At 38.1% G+C, this 21520-nt stretch overlaps 1 protein-coding gene across 1 annotated transcript in view; it reads left to right on the top strand.

Moving 5' to 3' along the window:
- CCDC122 (coiled-coil domain containing 122) overlaps positions 1-7950 on the top strand; it is a 55432-nt gene extending 47482 nt beyond the window's left edge. The window contains exons 6-7 of the transcript XR_015252979.1: positions 5744-5788; positions 7899-7950. The gene's annotated coding sequence lies outside the window, so the exon portion shown is untranslated. The remainder of the gene's footprint in view (positions 1-5743; positions 5789-7898) is intronic.
- The last annotated feature ends 13570 nt before the right edge of the window (positions 7951-21520 follow it).

The following is a 21520-nucleotide window of genomic DNA, read 5'->3' as shown; positions in this document are numbered from 1 at the left end:
TGTCTATTCTATTACTCTTTACACCACTGAAAATAGCCTCTCTTTTAATCACTTTCAAATATTCTTTACTTTTTCCCCTTAAATTACAATATTCCATTAGCTGATGGCACAGGGGTTTTGAGTACTTTTCAGAGTTTTGGCATCAGAGGTATCCTTAGCCATGCTTATTAGGCCTTAGAGAGTGCTAATTTTCTCATACAAAGGGAGTTTTGAGCTTTCATTAGGATGTTTCCCAGATGCTTTAATTTTCAGATACAGTTTAGTACAATTATGGCTGCTTTAACCAAGGTTATTTGAAAAATAATCTACATAGAGAAATGGAAAAGCACCAAGTAGCTGATAAGCAACCATAGTAACGTGGTTTAATATCCCATGTACCAAAGAGAAAATGTGTATTCTGTGATATTAACTATTGTAATTGCTAATACATCATGATTTAGGCAAATAAGTTCGATATTCTCCTAAGTCCTTGAAATCGTAAGCATTCTTTGAATCTGAATTAAAATGTAGCACTATTTAAAATGATGGGCACTGGAGAGGAGGGAATAAAAAAGTGAAAGGCCAAATATACCTAATTAAATAATGGAAAAAAGAGCTTATTAATATGCATATTACCAAGAGTCTGAATTCATTGACTGAGTTAAGACAAAATGTAGATTATAAAACATTATGAATGATATGTTCTAATTCCATTTTTTAAAAAGTGATAGTGAGTTTTGTCTCAAAAAGCTAGGAATATTTAGCCCATATCCAGCCCAAAGACTGTTTCTCTGGGCTAAATATTCCCAGTTCTTTTGTAACAACTTATATAAGTTCAAGTCCCTTCAACATTCTAGTCACATCTCTGGTTATATTCTGCCTGGATATTGTCCTGTGAGAGGTACAGACCAGGATTTGATAATTAAGATATAGTCTCATCAGCTGCTTGTAGAAACATATTTCATCCTATATGAGGTAGTTTTCTAATAATGCAAACTAAGTTTACAAGGGCAACTTAGGCTGTCATTGTTCCTAGGGTTTTTCAGTAGGTGGAGGTAGGAAATATCAGTATTTTGGACAAAAAAAAAAAAAAAATTTATACTGTATTTTAAATTCAAAGATTACATGTAGTTTTTACTCAATTTTACCGTCAATTTCAGAGGTGTATGTTTTTTCCCTCTAATGCTGAAAATCTTAGTTGCTGAATCACATTATTATGAATATTTATTTTCAAAATATCATGATGTTATTTTTAATAATACAATTACAAGTTAATTTTTTCTGTAGAATCTAATTTATTTTTTATAGCTACATAGCTTTCCATTCTAATGGATGTCCATAGCTTATTCTTTTTTCTTAGTGTTTATTTATTTTTGAGAGAGATTGACAGAGAGAGACAGAGCGCGAGTGGGGGAGTGGGAGAGAGAGGGAGACACAGAATCCGAAGCAGCTGTCAGCATAAAGCCCGACGCAGGGCTTGAACTCATGGACAGTGAGATCATGACATAAGCCACAGTCGGACTCTTAACCAACTGAGCCACTCAGGTGCCCCTCAATTCTATTTTTTTTTACCCTCCCCTGACCCCTATAGCTTATTCAACTCTTAATGAACATTTGAGTTTTTTTCTAATCTTTTGCTACAATAAATAGTACTGTAATGAATGCCTCCTGTGAAAATGTCATTTTCTATTTTAGCCAGTATGTCTTTGGAATAGATTTCTAGAAGTAGAATTGCTAAGTTGAATTTTGTATATACTTTATATATATTTAATACATATATATATTTATATATACTTTATATATATAAATATACATAAAGTGTATAATGTGCACACACAATTTTGCTTGATGTTATAAAATTTTTCTCCATTGTGTTGAACCATTTTGTATCCCTATCAACAGCAATGTATGAGACTGCTTGCTTCTCCAAAGTCTTGCCATCAGAGTACATTGTCAAGCTTTTGGATTTTTGCCCACATGATAAGAGAGTGAACTTTTATATAAATTCATTTTAATTCACATTTCTCTAATAATTGAATTTGAGCATCTTTCATATGTTCAAAGGCCATAAACATTTCTTTTTCTGTGAATTCTTTTTAAAATGTTTACCCCTTTAAAAAATTAGAGTTGATGGCTCTTCTCAATTCTTTGAGACCTCTTGTATAAGCAATAATAATCCTTTGTTGTTGTTGTTTACTGTGGTAAAATATATATAACATAAAATTTACCATTTTAACTATTTTTATGTGTACAGTTCAGTAGCTTTAAGTACATTCACATTGTTGTGCTGTTAACCAGCAACTTCACTCCCATCCATATCCAGGACTTATTCATCTTCAACTGAAACTCTGTACTGATTAAACAGTAGCTTTCCATTCTTCCTCCCTCCTGTTTCTGGAAACTACCTTTCTATTTTACATCTCCATGAATTTGACTTCCCTAGGTACCTCATGTAAGTGAAACTGTGTAACATTTGTCCTTTTGTGTCAGGCTTATTTCACTTAGCATAGTGTCATATTGTAGCATGCGCCAGGATTTCCTTACTTTTTAAGCTGAATAATATTCCATTGTATGTATGTACCACATTTTGTTTATCCATTTACCCCTCCATAGACAGTTGAGGCTTTCCTACTTTTTTGCTGTTATGAGTAATGCTGCTCTGAACGTTCGTGTTTGAGTCCCTGCTTTTAACTCTTTTTGAGTATTCACCTAGCAGTGGAACTGCTAGATGATATGGTAATTCTATGTTTATTTGAAAAACCTCCCTGCCTTTTCCACAGAAGCTGCACCATTTTATATTCCCACCAGGAATGCACAAGGTTTTCAATTTCTCAACATCTTTTCAACCGCTTATCTTATTTTATATTAGCCATCCTTATGAATATAAAGTGGTATTTCACTTGGTTTTTATCTTCATTTCCCTAATTAGTGATATAGAGCATCTTCTCATGTGCTTATTGGCCATTTGTATATCTTCTTTGGAGAAATGTCTATTCAAGTCCTTTGTCCATTTTTTTTTATAAATATTTTTTTAGTGTTTATTCTTGAGAGAGCATGAGCAGGGGAGGGGCAGAGAGAGAGGGGGACAGAGGATCTGAAGTAGGCTTTGTGCTGAGAGCAGTGAGCCCAATGTGGGGCTCAAACTCATAAACTGTGAGATCATGACCTGAGCCAAAATTGGACACTCAACTGACTGAGCCACAATGGCGCCCCTGTCCATTTTTTTAATTGAGTTATTTTTGTTGGTGGTGGTGAGTTGTAGGAGTTCTTTATATATTCTAGATTATTAATCCCATATCAGTTATATAATTCAAAAATATTTTCTCCCACTTCATGGGTTAACTTTTCACTCTGTCCTTTGATGTGCAGAAATATTCAATTTTGATGAAATCCAATTTATCTATTTTTTCATTTTGCTTGTGCTTTTGGTATCATGTCCATGAAATCCTTGCCAAATCCAAAGTCATGAAGCTTTTCCTCTATGTGTTTTCCTAAGGGTTTTATTGTTTTGGTTCTAGATTTAGGTCCTTGATCCATTTTGAGTTAATTTTTATATTTGATGTAAGGTAATAGTCCAACTTCATTCTTTTGCATGGGGAAATCCACTTTCCAGCCCTATTTGTTGAAAAGACCCTCCTCTCCCCATTGAATGGTCTTCACACACTTGTCAAAAATCATTGTCCATATATGTGAAGGTTTGTTTCTGGGCTCTGTATTCTACTTCATTAGTCTGTGTGTCTGTCTTGATGCCAGAATAAAGTTTTGTTTGTCGTGCAAGTGGCAGATATTTATTTCAGTTTGTCATTTGTCTTTTTAGTTTGTTTATAGTACTTATCTTTTCCACGCAAAAGTTGTTTAATTTTATGCAGTTAAATTTATCACTGTTTTTATTTATTTCCTTTGTATTTTGTCTCATAGGAAAATTTCCCTGCACTTTTTTATTTTAATTAATTTAATTTTATTATTTTTAAATTTCATATGTATTTGATGTATTGATGTATTTATTTTTAATATCATTTAGTGTCAAGCTAGCTAACATACAGTGTATACAGTGTGCTCTTGGTTTCAGGGGTAGATTCCTGTGATTCATCGCTTACATACAACACCCACTGCTCATCCCAACATGTACCCCCCTCAATGGCCATCACCCATTGTCCCTTCTCCCCCCCCCCCCCCACCCCCTGCCATCAACCCTCAGTTTACTCTCTGCATTCAAGAGTCTCTTATGGGTTTGTTTCCCTCTCTGTTTGAAACTGTTTTTTTCCCCTTCCCTTCCCCCATGGTCTTCTGTCAAGTTTCTCAAGTTCCATATATGAGTGAAAACATATGATATCTGTCTTTCTCTGACTTATTTCACTTAGCATAACACTCTCTAGTTCCATCCACGTTGCTGCAAATGACAAGATTTCGTTCTTTCTCATTGCCAAGTAGTAGTCCATTGTATATATAAACCACATCTTCTTTATCCATTCATCAGTTGATGGACATTTGGGCTCTTTCCATAATTTGGCTATTGTTGAAAGCTCTGCTATAAACATTAGGGTGCATGTGCCCCTATTAATCAGCGCTCCTGTATCCTTTGGATAAATTCCTGGTAGTGATATTGCTGGGTGGTAGGGTAGTTCTATTTTTAACTTTTTGAGGAACCTCCACACTGTTTTCCAGAGTGGCTGCACTGGTTTGCATTCCTACCAACAGAGCAAGAGGGTTCCCATTTCTTCACATCCTCGCCAGCATCTGTTGTTTCCTGAGTTGTTCATTTTACCCACTCTGACTGGTGTGAGGTGGTATCTCAATGTGGTTTTGATTTGTATTTCCCTGATGATGAGTGATGTTGAGCATCTTTTCATGTGTCTGCCTACACTTAACTTATAATGGAACATGCCCATGGTTTCATTTGTGCATGAATAACACTGTAAGGTTTTCAGAGAAAGAGTTGACCCCTTTTGGTAGAAACATGATAACACACCAAATTGATAAAAGACTATACAAAGACTGCTGGTCAAGTTAGAATGTAATCTTCTGCTTAATAGTAATGGAGATAACCATAATGATGAGGAGGATGATAATGATAATAACTATCGAATGAATGACTTCATATTCTGTACAAGGCACTGTAGGAAGTCTTTGTATACAGTTAAGTATAGGGAAAAAAGAAAAACTCAATTGTTAAGAGCTTTAACTTTGAAGTTATATAAGCCTGAGTTCAAATACATGTTTTACTAGATTAGTTCCAAACTATCACTTACAGGTGGTGTAACTTTGGGCAAATATCTTACATTCATTAAGTCTCAATTTTAAATGTGTAGGGTGGGAATGATAATAGGATTTACTTCATGGACTTGTTGTAGAATTAAATTAGATAATGTATATAAAGTCTTTAGAGATTAAAATTAAGTACTTAATATATATTAACTACTGTTAATAAAATTAGTACTAATTATTTCATAAATTTCTCAGTTTATAAATAAGATTACCAAAGCAATGAGAAAGTAGATAAAGTCAAATAACTAATAAGGTCAGAATTGGGATTTGAACCTAACCTTTGATCTGTTTTTACTCCAAAGTTCCTATTTCTCTATTACATCAATTGAAAGTCATTTTCATGTGAATGTTGATTTTTAGAAAAGCCTACACTAGATGGACTTGGTTATGAAGAGAATTGTCTTCTGATTAGAAACAATGGCAATTACATAAGAAACTTAGTGTATAAAAGCATAATGCCTGAATCCATGATCTTTGCCTCTTTTTCCACAAATTTTAGAGCTGAGAAGTCAGAGAAGATAAGGACTGAAAAGGTGTCACCAGAGTGAGTAATTAAGATCCTATGGTTGATTTCTGAGGCAGAAATCATGGTATGTAGGGTTTAGGAGTGAGTGTATTTGGCAACAGAAGGGCTGGCATGGTGGCTAAGATTAGACAAGCTTTCTGGGGCATAGCAGGAGTTGGGAGAAGCCCCAGCAGGGAGGCAGAAGATGGATGGTGTGGAACATTTATTGCCCGTGACTCATATTTCCATAAAGGGAAGAGAATGTCCAATCTACTCTCCAGGAATGGAAAATTATGGGAGGAACATTTTTAGCTTATCTCTCATCCCAGTAGATGAGTAACATATTTTTAATTAATTTGGAAGAAGGCTTAGCCCCTTTTCCCTGTAAGCTAGCCTGCAAACCAAGTGGAGACAGGGTATATTCTAGGCTGCTATGATAGGACACAATCCCATGTAATAAAGCTATTCGCCCAAACAGCTACAGACACATTTCCCAATCAGCTTTATCAATAATGAAGTTAATGTTTTGATGTGTATTTGTCCAAACATGAAAGGAGGAAAAAAGAGTGTAACAGAGGTCAGCAACAGGCAGAAATTGAAGCTGATAGGTGGTTGGCTTTATAAGTTCTAGTAGTAGTGATATAGGCAGAATCTAGTTCCAGGTTGGAGCACTTGACATGTTGATTTGAAACTGGGAATCTAAAGAGCGAGAGTTGCTTCCTTATGACTAGATTTAACTTAGAATCTAAGCACAAGCTCACTCCCATAGGACTGGAATTTGTGGCCTTAGGTGTGAGGACTGGAGAGATTACAAGCATCAAAACAAACAAACAAAAAAAAATCAGATAAATGGAGATAACATGTTGATTGCATTTTTGAGAAACAAGATACTAAATGAAAAGCCAAACATTAAAACAATAATTTATAAAGTAGCCAAAAGGGTTAGGAAGAGGATTTTCTAGGGTCTGGGAAATCTGACCAAACTTGTAGAGCTCTTGAAAAGGGCAATACTGCAGATACAAGATGGTAAGAGAGGAAGGGGGTAGCCTTGAGGAAAAAAATCACAGCCGAGAAAGAATGGGGAAAAAAAAAGAGAAAATAACTAAAGGAAAAGGAAACTTCTTTCTTTTTTATTTAAATTCTAGTTCATTAACATACAGTGTAATGTTAGTTTCAGGTGTACAATATAGTGAATCAACAATTCCATACAACAGCCGGTACTCATCACAAGTGCACTCTTTAATCCCCATCACCGATTTCTCCCATTTTCCCACCCACATCCTTTTGGTAACCATCAGTTTGTTCTCTATAATTAAGAGTATTTTTCTTTGTTTGCCTCTCTCTCTTCTTATCCCTTTGCTTGTTTTGTTTCTTTAATTCCACATGAGTGAATGCCATTTGCAATGATGTAGATGGAGCTAGAGAGTACTTTGCTAAATGAAAAAAGTCAGATAAGGAAAATAAAATTTTATTTTTTAAAGTTTACTTTTTTATTTTAAGAGAGAGAGAGAGGCAGAGAGAGAGAGGGAGAGAGAGAATCCCAAGCAGGCTCCATGCTGTCAGTGCAGAGCTCCACATGGGGCTCCATCTCACAAACCGTGAGATCATGACCTGAGCCGAAATCAAGAGTCAGACACTTAACGGACTGAGCCATCCAGGTGCCCCAGGAAAATTAAATTTTAAAGAGAGGAGGTGGGGGCGCCTGGGTGGCGCAGTCGGTTAAGCGTCCGACTTCAGCCAGGTCACGATCTTGCGGTCCGTGAGTTCGAGCCCCGCGTCAGGCTCTGGGCTGATGGCTCAGAGCCTGGAGCCTGTTTCCGATTCTCTGTCTCCCTCTCTCTCTGACCCTCCCCCGTTCATGCTCTGTCTCTCCCTGTCCCAAAAATAAGTAAATGTTGAAAAAAAAATAAAAAAAAAATAAAAAAAAAAGAGAGGAGGGAAATGGAAGGAGTTTTTGTTTAGATGGAGGAAGGATAAGAGCTGAGGGTGATGGTGTGGAGTTAGCACATTTGAGCAAATGAAATGGTGTATAAAGCTATGAAAGAGGGATTGGCATTAGTGGTCTAAGTGATACAGATTAGAGTAAATCCATGGTGAACCTACTAAATTCAGTTTTGCCATTTTTATTTTGGTATGTTCTGTTGTCCAGGATAAGGAAGCACAGCAAAAGATGGGATGGAAATTGGATTAAATAAATTCAGTACATCAAACACATTTTAACTTTTCTTTCTTAATAATTATGGATTTTAAATAGCTATTCTCTTAATATGGTAGTATAGCGCTAAATATGTAAGTTATAAAAGATAAGGCTGAACTCAAAACATACCTGGGAAGTAGTTTGTTTGGTTTGTTGGTTTATTTTATTTTATTATTTTATTTTATTATTTTTTAAATGTTTATTTATTTTGAGAGAGAGAAAGAGAGCAAGCAGGGGAGGAGCAGAGAGAGAGGGAGAGAGAGAGGGAATCCCAAGCAGGCTCCATGCTGTCAGCACAGAGCCCAATGTGTGGGACTTGATCCCATGAACTGTGAGATCATGATCTTAGCTGAAATCAAGAGTCAGATGCTTAACCAGCTGAGCCACCCAGGCGCCCCTGTTGGTATATTTTAAAACTAAATTCAGTATCTCAGATTACAAGTGGAGTGCTAATATTTATTGAACACCTAAGAAATATTAGACATTTGCTTGGGCACCACACAAATATGTAACTTGATTTAATTAAATATTCCAAGGTTCTGGATCATTTATTTAAAAATTCTGGATCACTTATTCAACAATTGTGCATCTACTAACTGCATACCTCTGGAACATAATATAATGGACAGTACATAGTTCTTTCTCTCCTTTATCTTACACCCAGTTGTGCCAGTAATACATGAAACAGATTAATCACTTTAGCAACATTGAAAGGGTAAGTACAATGAAGTATCACTATGTTTCACAAAATTTCAGAGGAATGAAGAGCATGAGATGTTTTTGGAATGATGGACAGGATTTTGATGAAGTGGAGAGGAAAGGCTTGGATATTTCAGACCACAGCTGTTGCGTGCTAGAATGACCACAGTACATAGGTCTAACTACTTCGGGGAAGTAAAAGAGAAAGTTTGAATCAGATACACTGAGATTCAGAGGTTGGGTGGCAGGTGAGAGAGCTGCTTGGTGCAAAGAGAGAAGAGAAACATATCCCTGAGAGTCTGCACCATGGGTTCATCTGATAGTTGTAGCTCCTCTAGGTTGTTTTGGACATGAAATTCTGACTATGCCATGTTTTTTATATAGTGTTCTATGAACATTATTCCATCATAAGGATTTTCTTTTTTTAAAATGTTTATTTATTTTGAAAGAGAGAGAGAGCATGAGCTGGGGAGGAGCAAAGAGAGAGGGAGAGAGAGAATCCCTAGCAGGCTCCGTGCTATCAACACAGAGCCCAACATGGGGCTCAATCTCATGACCATGGCATCATGACCTGAGCCAAAATCAAGAGTTGGATGCTCAACTGACTGAGCCACCAAGGTACCCCATCAGGATTTTCAAAACATGAAGTCTGAAAGAGTCAGTGTTGTCTGTAATCATTAATGTAATTCCCTCTCCCCCAAGCAGTCCTCAGCTGACCTACCCATTAGTGCAAGTTAAACTGGAAACTACTAACTTTGGAGCAAGCCACAAGGCCTTCAAGTAACGTAGGATTTTTTTTTTCTTTTTTAAATATTAAACTATACTAAATAAATATGTAGCAATTTAAGTTTTTAAGTTTCTCTCCTAGAGCCAAAAACTGAGTTCAGATGTTTTTAGTGTTTATAGCTTTAAAAGTAGCTAAGGGGTTGATACCATTTTATTATGCCTCTTAAAAGTAGAAAAGAAATAGCCTGGTAAATTTTATTTTGACAAATGGTTGAATAAAACCTTCCAGAATATATCCTATAACCCCCAACCTACACAAGGTCAGATAGAACACCATGCTGACTGTGAGAGAAAGCCTTGGACAGTTGCACGAGTTGTAAGAGGTCTCAGGAGTCAATGTAGGCCAACTCACCTCCCCAAATCCTTGTATCTTCATGCAAGCAAAGCAGCTAGATGGGTAGGCTGGCCCATGCTGTCACACCTTTTGGCCCACACTTCCCACTACACCTAACATTTCAACAGATTCACTCATTTAACAAAAATACTTATGAGCAGTCACTCTGTGCAAGCTATTAGGATACAGTGTAAAAAAAAAAAATACATGTGCTCTCTGCAGTCATGCAGCTTATAACCGAGCAGGGAAAGCAGATGTTAAGTAACTCCAAGGTTAATTATTGAACTGTAAAGATGCTAAGTGCTCTAAAAAAGTAATATGTGGAGCTGCTAAGAGAATGACCTAGTCTGGAGGACTCAAGGAAGTCTTGAGTTGTCCAACTAAGGAATGCTACACATGTAGCAATTTATTGCCCCATAGAGATTCCAGAATGTAAAGAACAAGAAAAGTATCATCAACAATGTCTCATACACTCTCATGAGCACTTTATGAATCTTAACTCTATCTTCATAACCTCACTATGAAGCAGATGCTATTACTATCATCATTCTCATTTCATATGTGGGGAAACTGAGGCACATAGAGGCTAAGGAACTTGTGTATGGTCACAGAATGACATAATGGCTTAGCTAAGATTTGGATTCAGATGCTCTCAACCACCATGCTGTGATGCTTCTGTTCCATAGTCCATATAAAGCATAAGGGAAGAAGCAAGCACATCAAGGTATAAAATATGCTAGGATTAGCTTATGTACATTTGTCTTCTGCATCCAGTAGCTAAATTCAATCAAAGCTAAGATCACTAAAATCCATCAGAAATCAAAATGGAGCTGGATAATATTTTGATATATGATTTACATTTTTTTTCTCACCTATTTTTTCCTTTACCCTTTCCATATTTAAGCCAATAGCTGGCTCTGTGCTCTTATGCCTCAGGTATAGGAAGTTGTCCCTGTCCTTTCTGGCTTTTCTTTCTAAAAATAAAACAAAGCCCCTAGAAGAACTTCCAGTGCTTATAGAGGATGCATTAGGGAGAAAATGTTTGCAGGAGCAAACTTTTGAAAAGAGTAGAAGGAAGGAAAGTGCTTTCCCCAAGGAGGGAGGTCCTGGGGCAGGAGTCAGATGCAGTCTTCTGGAAATGTCCAGGGAGGCAGAAGAGCCTAGTGTGGAACAGCTTCAAGTCATAGGTATGACTGTCAAGGAAGGAGAGCACGGTAGCATCAGAAGGCCATCACACTGGAAAGGACAGAGCATGTGGAACGTGACAATGAGCATGAATTCAGTAGGATCCAATCAGGATCACTGTCTTCATCTGTGTTCTGGTGGGTGTCTCCTCCCTACCACCTGGCAACATCTCAGAGAAATCCTATAGCACTTCTGGACAATTTCAACCATAGCTACAGTCTCCTAGGTAAGCAACAGGCCTAACTTTAATTTCCTGTTTTGACTAAAGCTTTTCTTCTGTCAGGTGAGGTCTGACTCCAGGCTTTAATTAGGTACTAGGAGTAGGACAGGCAGGCTGTCCCTACTGCTGTCTTCTAAACTTCAACTGCTGACACCACCTTCTCTTCTCCTCACCCCAAGGTGGAGCAGGAGGGCTGAGTAGAAAGAGCAAAGGCCTATTTACTCAGAGGTCGCTGTTCGTAGTTCTGTCAGATGTAGAGTCTCTCTCTTAGGTTATATTTGCAGATTATTTACGTACCCCTCATTCAAGGAACTCTAGTCTGGACCTTTCCCTAGTGGATACCTTCCAAACGACCTCTTACCGTCCCCTGCAGCTGTCGCCTTCTAGTGGTGCACACACAGCCTCTTTCTGCTGGGGTCCTTGAGCTGGCTCAAACCTGGCTCCCCTGTGGAGTTCACTTGCTGATGTACAAAATCCCAGAACAGTGGCACATTTGGGGAAGTGGAAGTTTCCAAGAGAGGTGGAGGTTAAATTTCCTCACAAGCATGAATGATAGAAAGTCCAGAGTCAGAAATTAAGATGACTTATAAAAAATAAATCGATATTCATTGCATTTCTACGTTTACAGTTTGAGAATCACACCTGCTAAAATGGTAAGTCCCTTATATGAATGTTGCCTCTGGAATTGTGTAACACATGGCTCTAATCATCTATTAGTGTATGCCAAGAAGTTGTTGCCTATTACAATACATTTCCTTGGACTTTTTTGAAAGTTACATAGGAGAAGTCAACTGCCATTGTCCTAGGCAAAGTACGAGGCTGAAGGAACAATTTACTTTCTAACTAATTTTAACCATGGAAATTATGGTATACAATGAAGAGTGCCTTCTGGTTTCTCATTCAAGATTAAAAAAAAATTTTTTTTTAATTTATGTTTGATAAAGACAGAGACACAGAGTGTGACTGGGGGAGGGGCCAAGAGAGGGAGACACAGAATCTGAAGCAGGCTCCAGGCTCTGAGCTATCAGCACAGGGCCTGATGTGGGGCTCGAACTCATGAACTGCAAGATCATGACCTGAGCTGAAGTTGGACGCTTAACCGACTGAGCCACAGAGGCACCCCCTCACTCAAGATTTTAAAAACTGTCTTCTTTTAAAAAGATATTCATTTGCTAAAGGTTTATTCTGCTCCTACTGGATACAAGGGCTACAGGATTCAAAGAAGACTATATGGTTTAACAAGTAGAAGAGGATATGACATGTCACAGATGCTGAAACAGAAGGGAAAATATGATAAATTCCACCACAGAAGAGGCAGGGACAGAAATCTCAGTGGTTCCCAACCAGAAACCATTTCAACTCAAAAAAAAAAAAAAAAAAATGTGCTCCTCATAACAAGAGTGAAAAACAGTCTTCTTTAGTAGAGCAATATAGAGGAAGAGATTTCTTTCCCTCCTCTCCCCACACTGGCCTCCGTCTTTCCTCTTTTGTCAGTAGTAGCTCAAAATCCTCAAGTCACTGCGAATCACTAATTGTCACAAAGTTGACTTCTGTTCACGATCCACTTTCTAGATTTTATCTTGTCCGTATTGTGGCATCAGGGGACCATCATGTTTTGATACTTTTCTGTTCCATTGATCTTCTCTTATAGTTTTCAAGATACCAAGAAAACCTTGTATTCTGTGCTGGGGAGGAGAAACTGTTAGCTGGGCATTTTTACCCAATATTAACAGTTCTAAAACAACAAAATTTCATACTTAAAAGTATATGATGCTGTTGTGTCACTAGATTCCTCTTTATCACTAAAGAGGTATTAAATGTTGCTGGGTCAACTCGGACATGCTTAGTTAACGGGAAAGGGAGAACAAAGTAAATAAACCTATGTAATGGGTCTGCAAATTAAAAGGAAGGCAGCATGGTTGGGAGTCTCTCAAGAATCACACGTCTATGTGTTCTGCCTCTCACTCTTTCTGACTTGTCAAACCTTTTTGATTTTTCAATTACACATCCCTGAATCCTTAGGAAGGTAACAAAACCTAAACCTCTCAAATCTGTTAAAATTCTCAAAAAAAAAAAAAAGAAAAAAGAAAAAAAGGAAAAAAAGAAAAAAGAAACAAAAAGCAAGGAAGATGGAACAGAAACAGAAATGGCTGTTCTCAACTCCCAGCACATATGTTCTGGGAGGATGACATAGTTTTGCAATAATTTCAGATCAATAGTTCATTCTATTCTTCCCAGGCTCATCCCTCAATTGGTTACGAGTTCCTTCATAATCATACTCTAAGTTCCCTAGATGTCCATAAACGCTTCTTCAGTGAAATTGGCAGATAAAAACTCTCATTCTGTAAATGTGTTTAAAAACACGTTTGATAAACTAATTATGTATTTCAGATATGCTAATTTTTCCTGATGAAGTAAATGTTAGACATGCAGATTTTAAGCCATCATCATTTCCATTGATTACTGACAGAAATATTAGGTATCCAATAGTGTAGAATAAAATTAAACGAAACAACTTCAAATGGGTGGAGGAGGGCATTTTGTCCAAATATGAATCATTTTATTTTAGTGCAACCTATTACACACATATATTTATTAGTCATTCACATATCCCCTGCACACTTATGTGCTAGGCAAAGCAGAGTGATGGGCTGAGAAATATCCCATGCTATTGTTCTCAATGGTAATTAACATCTAAAATCTTGGAAACAGTGCACTGAGTGGGCACTAAACCGGGTTAGATGTGATAGCTGGCAACATCAGCCAGTGTGCAGTACATTTGAGTGGGAGTCCTATTTCTAAATTCCATTCAAAGCAACCCTCTCCTCACAGCAAATTACATCTCTTGATTCCTTCATTTCTCTGGCATTAAAGATTGGGAAAAATGTTTGGGAAGAGAGTATTGGTGAGGATTCTCGAGATCTCGTTTTACCAGAGCTTTCCATGTCATGCCACTTTATAATTAATGCATTAACAAAGTAGTTCTTCAACCCATTAGGGCATCCTTGCCTTGAAACCTTTAAAATACCTGAGGATTCTAGTATCTCCCTAAGGTGATGAAAGTAGGGTAGAGATACTCTATATCACTGTCTGCTTACTTTTTGTAAATGTCTATACTTGCATTTATTAATTTTTAATAGTTAAACCTGAAGCCAAGAATTTTGACTTAAATTGTAAGAGTAAGGCAAAATAGGATCTTCTTAGCTAAGCACAAGAAAAATGGAATGTTCTCGATTCTGGCTACATATTAGAATTATCTAAGAGATTTTTTTTTTTTTTTTTTTTTTAATACTGAAACCTTGGTCCTATTCCAAACTGATTAAGTCAAACCTGTTTAGGAGGCTTGGAGATCAGCATTTTACAAAGTTATCCCAATGTTTCTGATGTGTAGCTAGAATTGTGACCACTGGAAAAGATAAACCAGCAATGATTGAGAAGTGGATGGGTCTTACAGCTGTGGAAGACTCTGGGAAATAGAACAAAAGTTCCACTTGGATAATAATGGAATTGCCTCAGGAGCTGTTCTGTATAAAGGGAGTAGTGTGGAGAACCAATAAGAGCTGGATTGAATGAAGTACACAGGTTTCTAAAACCACTAAGTAAGAAGGACTTGGTCTGGGATGGGGCTGAATATGAATAAAAAGATAATAATGCCCAGAGACTCTCTTAATCTAAGACACAATCTGCAGAATAGTCAACAAACCCTACATTCAAAGAGACTTTGAATTCCTAAGGAGAGATATGAGAGGAAAAGTCACATCAAATGAACTATTTATTTAAAATTTTTTTGAATGTTTATTTACTTTTGAGAGAGACAGACAGAGAGAGAGAGAGAGCAGGGGAGGGGCAGAGAGTCAGGGACATACAGAATCCGAAGCAGGCTCCAGGCTCTGAGCTGTCCACACAGAGCCCGATGTGGGGCTCAAACGCACTGTCTGAGAGATCATGACCTGAGCTGAAGTTGACACTTAACCGACTGAGCCACCCCGGCACCCCTCAAATGAGCTATTTATTAAGTACATGGCCTTTGTGGGATATTGTGGAAGATAAAAATAAATATAGGACATGGTCCCTGCCTCCAATGAGCATATTTTCAATGGGCTGGACAGATCAATTGTGATAATACTCATGTTACTAATCATCGCAAATTTTCACTTTTGAATCATTCTTTATACTCTTCTTCACCACAACTTAAGAGCTATTTAAAAACAGTCTGTAATTGGTTGTCATGTAGTGGCTCAGACCATAAGGACTCTGCTTTTAGAGAAGGAGGAGGACACTATGGATACGACTCACCTAGGAGAAGGCTTCATAGGGGCTTAGACCCAAGCTGAGTTTGATGGCTGAATTGGGTGTGGATAAGTGAAAAGAGGTGGTTCTTGGTCCTGGAGATGTCTTCCCTGGTGTCACTGCGGTGTGTGGGGGAAGTCAGAGACATGAATGGTTTGCTGATGTTCAGGAGGCCTCAATGCCTTCCTGGTGTGCACCAGCATTGCCAGGAGAGGTGATACCTCACATGAGCAAACTTCCACAAAGGGGTAGGTAATCAAACCTCTGTCCACACTGCCACACCATTCACGGTGTGCTCGCCCATCACCATAAAAGCCTCCATGTCCTTTTACCAAGTCAAAGTCATTGACGTTTTAACTAAAGGAAGAGCATCAAGTCTGAAAACCTAGTTAGATACAAAATAAATGGTTTATTGTTATCATACCAAGCATATGACAAGATAATATTTATGTTTCTAGACTTCATGGCTACCCCGTGTGCATGTAAGTTCATTAAAAGCTAATGCTCTGGGAGAGGTTAGTTGCCATCAACAAGCTTTATCAAGAATGGGATAACTGAAAGGAATCAGAGTATGAGGACTAAGTGAAACAAGAGCGGCCCACAGGGGAGGCGGGGTGCCAAGAGGAAGAGGGTGCACTCAAAAGCCAGTGGGGAGACAGCCGGCAAATGCTGTCGGCTCCATGGTTTTCCTGAGAACTGTCTTTGTAGGATTGGTCCGGAAGTTTCCCTAGAGCAGCAGGATCACTGTGGACAGTGGTGGGAGCTGCTCTGTGAATCAGAACCACTGACAGGAGACCCAGGAATGTACAACTTTTAAAAGTACCACCGATGGTGCTAATGTGCAGGCACATCCTGTTCTAGAACAATTCTCCCAAAAGAGGCCTGGAATGGATCACTGGAGGCTCACCCACCTGCAGTTTGATCTTAGGCACCACAGAAGTTACAGAGTAAAGAATTTCAGGGTTCTAGACAGTGGTCATCAAACTCCAGTGTGCATAAGAAAAGCCTGTTAAGTGAAAAGTGGGTGCCAGACCAGAAGTTTAGGATTCAGCATGTCCTAGGACTAGGCTGAGAACATGTGTCTTTCATAAGCTCCTCAGAGGATCTTGGTACAGGTGGACTGAGGACCACAATTTGAGAAACGCTGCTGGCATGTTGCCAGGGTGTGGCTCACGGGCCATCTTGTGTACGACCGAGGGCACGCTGGCTGGTAGAGAAAGAACTCAGATGACCCAGCACGCTGAGTCCTTCCGGGGAAGTGTTGGGGACGACACCTCCAACCCCGTCTTCTCCACCATGTGTAGCATGAGATGAACGTTTGTACACACCGCTGGCTCTCCTCACTAAGAAAAGTGTTCCCCTTTCCCTCCTTTTCTTTGTAAAGAAGGAAAAAGTTGGCCTCTCAGGTAGATCAGATTGAGGATGGACCGGAGAGTTGTCAGCCGAGCAGAGGAGAGGGTTATTTCACAGACCTGTGGAGGTTTTCCTCAATTCTTATTTGATTATGCTTCCATGTAAGGTGATTTAACTTTCGTTCCAGAAATTTTTTTTTTTTTTTGAATGTCAAAGTAGATTACTGTGAAGGCAATTATTTCTATTGAACATTTTTTTAAATACCAATAGTAAAGTGACTTGGAATGTACAAGTAAGAAACAAACACAGCCATTTAAAAAAATCTTGCAATCTTCATGACAGGTAACCAAGGGCTTTTAAAATTTATGTCTTATTTATATTGTGTGCACGTATTCAATGTGCATAATTAAGGATCCTCTGAAAAACCTGTAAAAAAGAGAAAATTAAATCCCAGTAGATGGCACTGTTTGCTACTTTTTACAAGTTAATTCAGTAAGGAAACATTCCCCTCACCCCCAAACCTATTTGTTTTTACAATAATATAAATCCAACCTCCATCTTTAAAAAGCATTACTTACAAGGAGCCCGATCATTATGTCCTTTTCCAGACTCACATTGAGTAACTCTGTCACAATTTATTAAACAGAACAGTACTTAAGGATTATTAATCATGTCTGAGAGTAGAAAGCATTTAACTTGCTCCTTTTCTTTCACTTGCTGCCAAGATAGCTGTATTTCTCCTCCCCACTAGTCCTCATATACATTGCAGATACTCTGTCTTCAAAAACTATGTAGGTTAAAAATCAATTTCAGGCCAGAATGGCACCTGTGTTTCAATGAAATTATGTTTGTATTAGGATTACACCTAGTTCTCTCACTTCATTTTTTTCAAACAGTGTGACACATTATGAACAAATACTTTATCGTATTTTTTTGACACGAGAATGAACTAATGTGCAGTTAATGTAGGTAGGTCACTGGAATCAGAAGGGGCACTGGTATGGTGCCCTAATCCTATGACCTCTAATCCTATGACCCTGGGTGCCCAGTTCAATGCATGATCCACAGTAGCTACTCAGACTGTTGTTTATGTTGTTCTATTAAACTTAATCTCCTAGAATCAGGGAGGCCTTCTGCAAAACTTTTAGAACTTCAGAAACACAAATTCCATTATCTCCATTAGCAATATACTTAGTCTCCACTCTCCCCCCACCTCCCCATCAACCTAAGTGATGCTAATTTACTGTGTTTTCTGATCATCAGCATCAAACGTATATTTTAAAGCTTCTTGGGCTTTAGAGGCACATAGAGGCAATTCAGCAAGCACCATTTACTGTTGAAGGTGAAAGCAACTGTACCCTGTAATCTCCTACCCAGCTGCCAATACTAATTTAATACAGAAAGGTGAACACGTGGCTGAAACATTTAGCACAGTATCTACTTTCCCCATCTTGGTTTAAGATTATGAAAATTATCTATTATCTGCAAAAGCTAGTATTTCCAGTTAGTGATAGTTTCCCAACATCAGGGCACTAAATACATCCAAGTGCCAAGGTATTCTATGAATGAAAATTTTATGTCTGTAAGCATTCAATTTGATTAAAATTCAGAAGCAGAGCAGAAAAAGATTAACAAAATGAACAGGAATATTCAGAAGAAAGAAAAATACCACCCAGAAAAGAGAAAAGGCAGAGAGGAGGGGAATCACCCTAACAACAATTTGAATTTTCTATATTTATCCATGTGTATTTGCTTCACTTGGTTGTCAATCTTAATTGGTCTGCAACATGCTGTGGTTCTAATGTATTCAGAATTTCAATTGTTGTTTCTGTCATCTATTATAGTATCCCCAAATGCAGTCTATTCCTAGTGAATAATAAGGGTTTCTCTCATTATAGAAATAAATAGCTTATTAAATCTACTGGTAGTTTTTATACCTGATGGCAGAACTGTTTAAAAGTGCAGAGAATGGGAAACTATCTCTTCCACAAGTCATATTTATTTTACTAAGAGTAAGGATGATTTATCAAGGTCGGCCCAATGCTAATTAAGATTTTGCAAAGGTTAAGCCAGGTATATACCAAAATGTCAGAAGTTCACTACTGATACTCCTGTCTTTCCAATGCAATTTGTGTTTCGAATGCCAAGACTATTTTTAAAAAGGAAAAAGCATCCTGCTGTGTGTGTGTTTGCACGTGTGCAACTACACAGATACATGTTAAACCCTGATGCTTTTAAAATTTAACAGCCCACAGGATACACTGACAAAGGTATAGACCTTGGAGGAACACAGATCTGGATTCCTGGATACATACTAATCATTATTAGTCTTCTTACCTTGTAAACTTACTTAACCTTTCCGGAACAGAACTTTGTCATCTATAAAAAATGAGAATAATCATGCATGCCCTACAGAAAGTGTATTTTATCACAATACCTGAAATGTAGGAGAGGCTCAATACTTGATTAGAAATTAGAACAAAGGTGAGCCCTGAAACAACTTCATATACGAGAATCTGGCTAGACAACAACTAAAAACGAGTTGTTAATTACTTTTAAACACAACTTTAAGAGAAATAACAATAGAATCACTTTTAAAAGCATGTATTAGTACATTTGAAGTTTAACAAAAATAATGCTGTACAGAACACATTAAGCAGAGTGAAATATACTGTAGAATTAACAGAACACCAAAGGGAAAATCACGATTCTGTTGCTCCTAGGCCATTCATTTGTTCATTCCTATTAATAAAAATGAGTTCCTCATCCTTGAGTAATACCTAACAAGTATTTTTCTCTGTTTTACTTTGAATAGGACAGGTTAATAGATATCGAGGTTTGTTAATTTAGCTAGTGTCAATATGTATATATATATATTCTTTTGCCCTGTTCAGAGACATTGCTTAATGTGTGCCTAATCAGTACATGGAAATTAAGGTCAAGCACAATAAACATAAAGAAGACTTCAGGGAGTTAGATCCACTTTCTCCTGTCATTTTCTCTGATGTCTCTCAGATCTCTCACTTGATAGGAAAAGTTGGGTACAAACCTAAAATTTCAGGTTTTATTGAAGGGTTAATGAAATTGAACTAGCACATGTTGATACTGGATTCACTAATGAATCCAGGGGTTGTATATTCTATAATACTCAAAATGTTATTAGAATATATTACTATAAGTTATTCATTTTATTTTTTTTTCAACGTTTTTTATTTATTTTTGGGACAGAGAGAGACAGAGCATGAACGGGGGAGGGGCAGAGAGAGAGGGAGACACAGAATCGGAAACAGGCTCCAGGCTCTGAGCCATCAGCCCAGAGCCCGACGCGGGGCTCGAACTCACGGACCGCGAGATCGTGACCTGGCTGAAGTCGGACGCTTAACCGACTGCGCCACCCAGGCGCCCCTAAGTTATTCATTTTAAATAAGATTTTCTTCTAAGAGAAATAGTTCCATGTTTTGTGGATTTCTCTGGAAAATGAAGAACTGAACTGAGGACAGACATAAGGTTAGTTGTAATTCAACAATATGTGTGTTTTATAGAGGATGTGTGGGTGAGAAAGGATTGTTGGTCTGTTGAGTTGGTTTTGATTCTAAGAAATAAGACTTAGTGAGTTCAACCACTGGCTTCCTTGATGAACCATTTTGAAAAGATAATTAGCCAAAAATGCTACTAAAATACATCTGCAAAATGACAGCATACATAGAAAGGATGTCGAGGATGATGATTTGGTCCCTAAACTAGTGCCCATATCAAATGTGTGCAGTCATTTGATTCTAGCACCACTAAGTAAAGACACTCTACAACTACTATATGAGCAATGCCTTCGGTTCAAATCTGGTCTAGCTAATTGGATTACTGACTGTTTCCTGCCACATCTAAGAAAAGTAGCCACTGTGTGCACAGCCATTCTCACACCCTTCCCTTCATTATTACTGTTCCCCAACTCATTTACTGCCCAATCCAGCTTGTGTGTTTCACACTTTTCCAAAGCTCAATATAGCACACAAATGTCTTAGACCTTCCATTTGCCATTAGCATGAACAGAGAACATTCATAGCAGACTCTCAATTGTAAGTCATGTGTGTCCTCGTATCAGTTTCTGATTTCTGGACAGCCCTGAAGATTTTAGCAGTCAACATATCACATACCTTCGTAATGAAATGAAAGGTTAGACGTATACTTTTTTAGGCCCTTCATTTATTGGATTTTTCAGGTTATAGCTGAGTCTATTAGAGAGGTAGTATGTAGGGCAGCTGCTGAACAGAGGTAGCAACCTGGTAGGAGAATGATAGGACGGAGAGTGGTACTGGAAACTGGCATCACAAGGGTCACTAAATGAAACAGAAAAGTAGCAACACAGAATAGTTTTGTGGGTTGAACAGCGGTCTGGACCGCAAGGACATCGGGACTCAGTAATTAACTCTTGAGTCCTGCTGATAGAATAGTCATAATACTAATTGATTGATTGATTGATTGATTAAACAACTGTTTACGAAGCACTTGTTGTGGGCCAGGGTCAGAGTTAAGTGCTGAGACCCAAAGGGAAGAAAATAGATAAGCTTCTTGATGCCTCTTGACATGCTCACAGACCCGGCACGGTTACTGCTATGAAGTTCCTGCAGCATCAGTTGAGAAGACCACAGGGCAGACACTGTGCAGGTCTGGATTCCCCTCCGGCTGTGCTGCTGACTTGCTGAGGGGTCT

Source organism: Puma concolor, chromosome A1 (genome assembly GCF_028749965.1).
Source record: "Puma concolor isolate L17-30 chromosome A1, mPumCon1.1.hap2, whole genome shotgun sequence".
NCBI lineage: Eukaryota > Metazoa > Chordata > Mammalia > Carnivora > Felidae > Puma > Puma concolor.
Note: the sequence above shows the minus strand (reverse complement) of the source record. Positions and strands in the feature narration are given on the sequence as shown.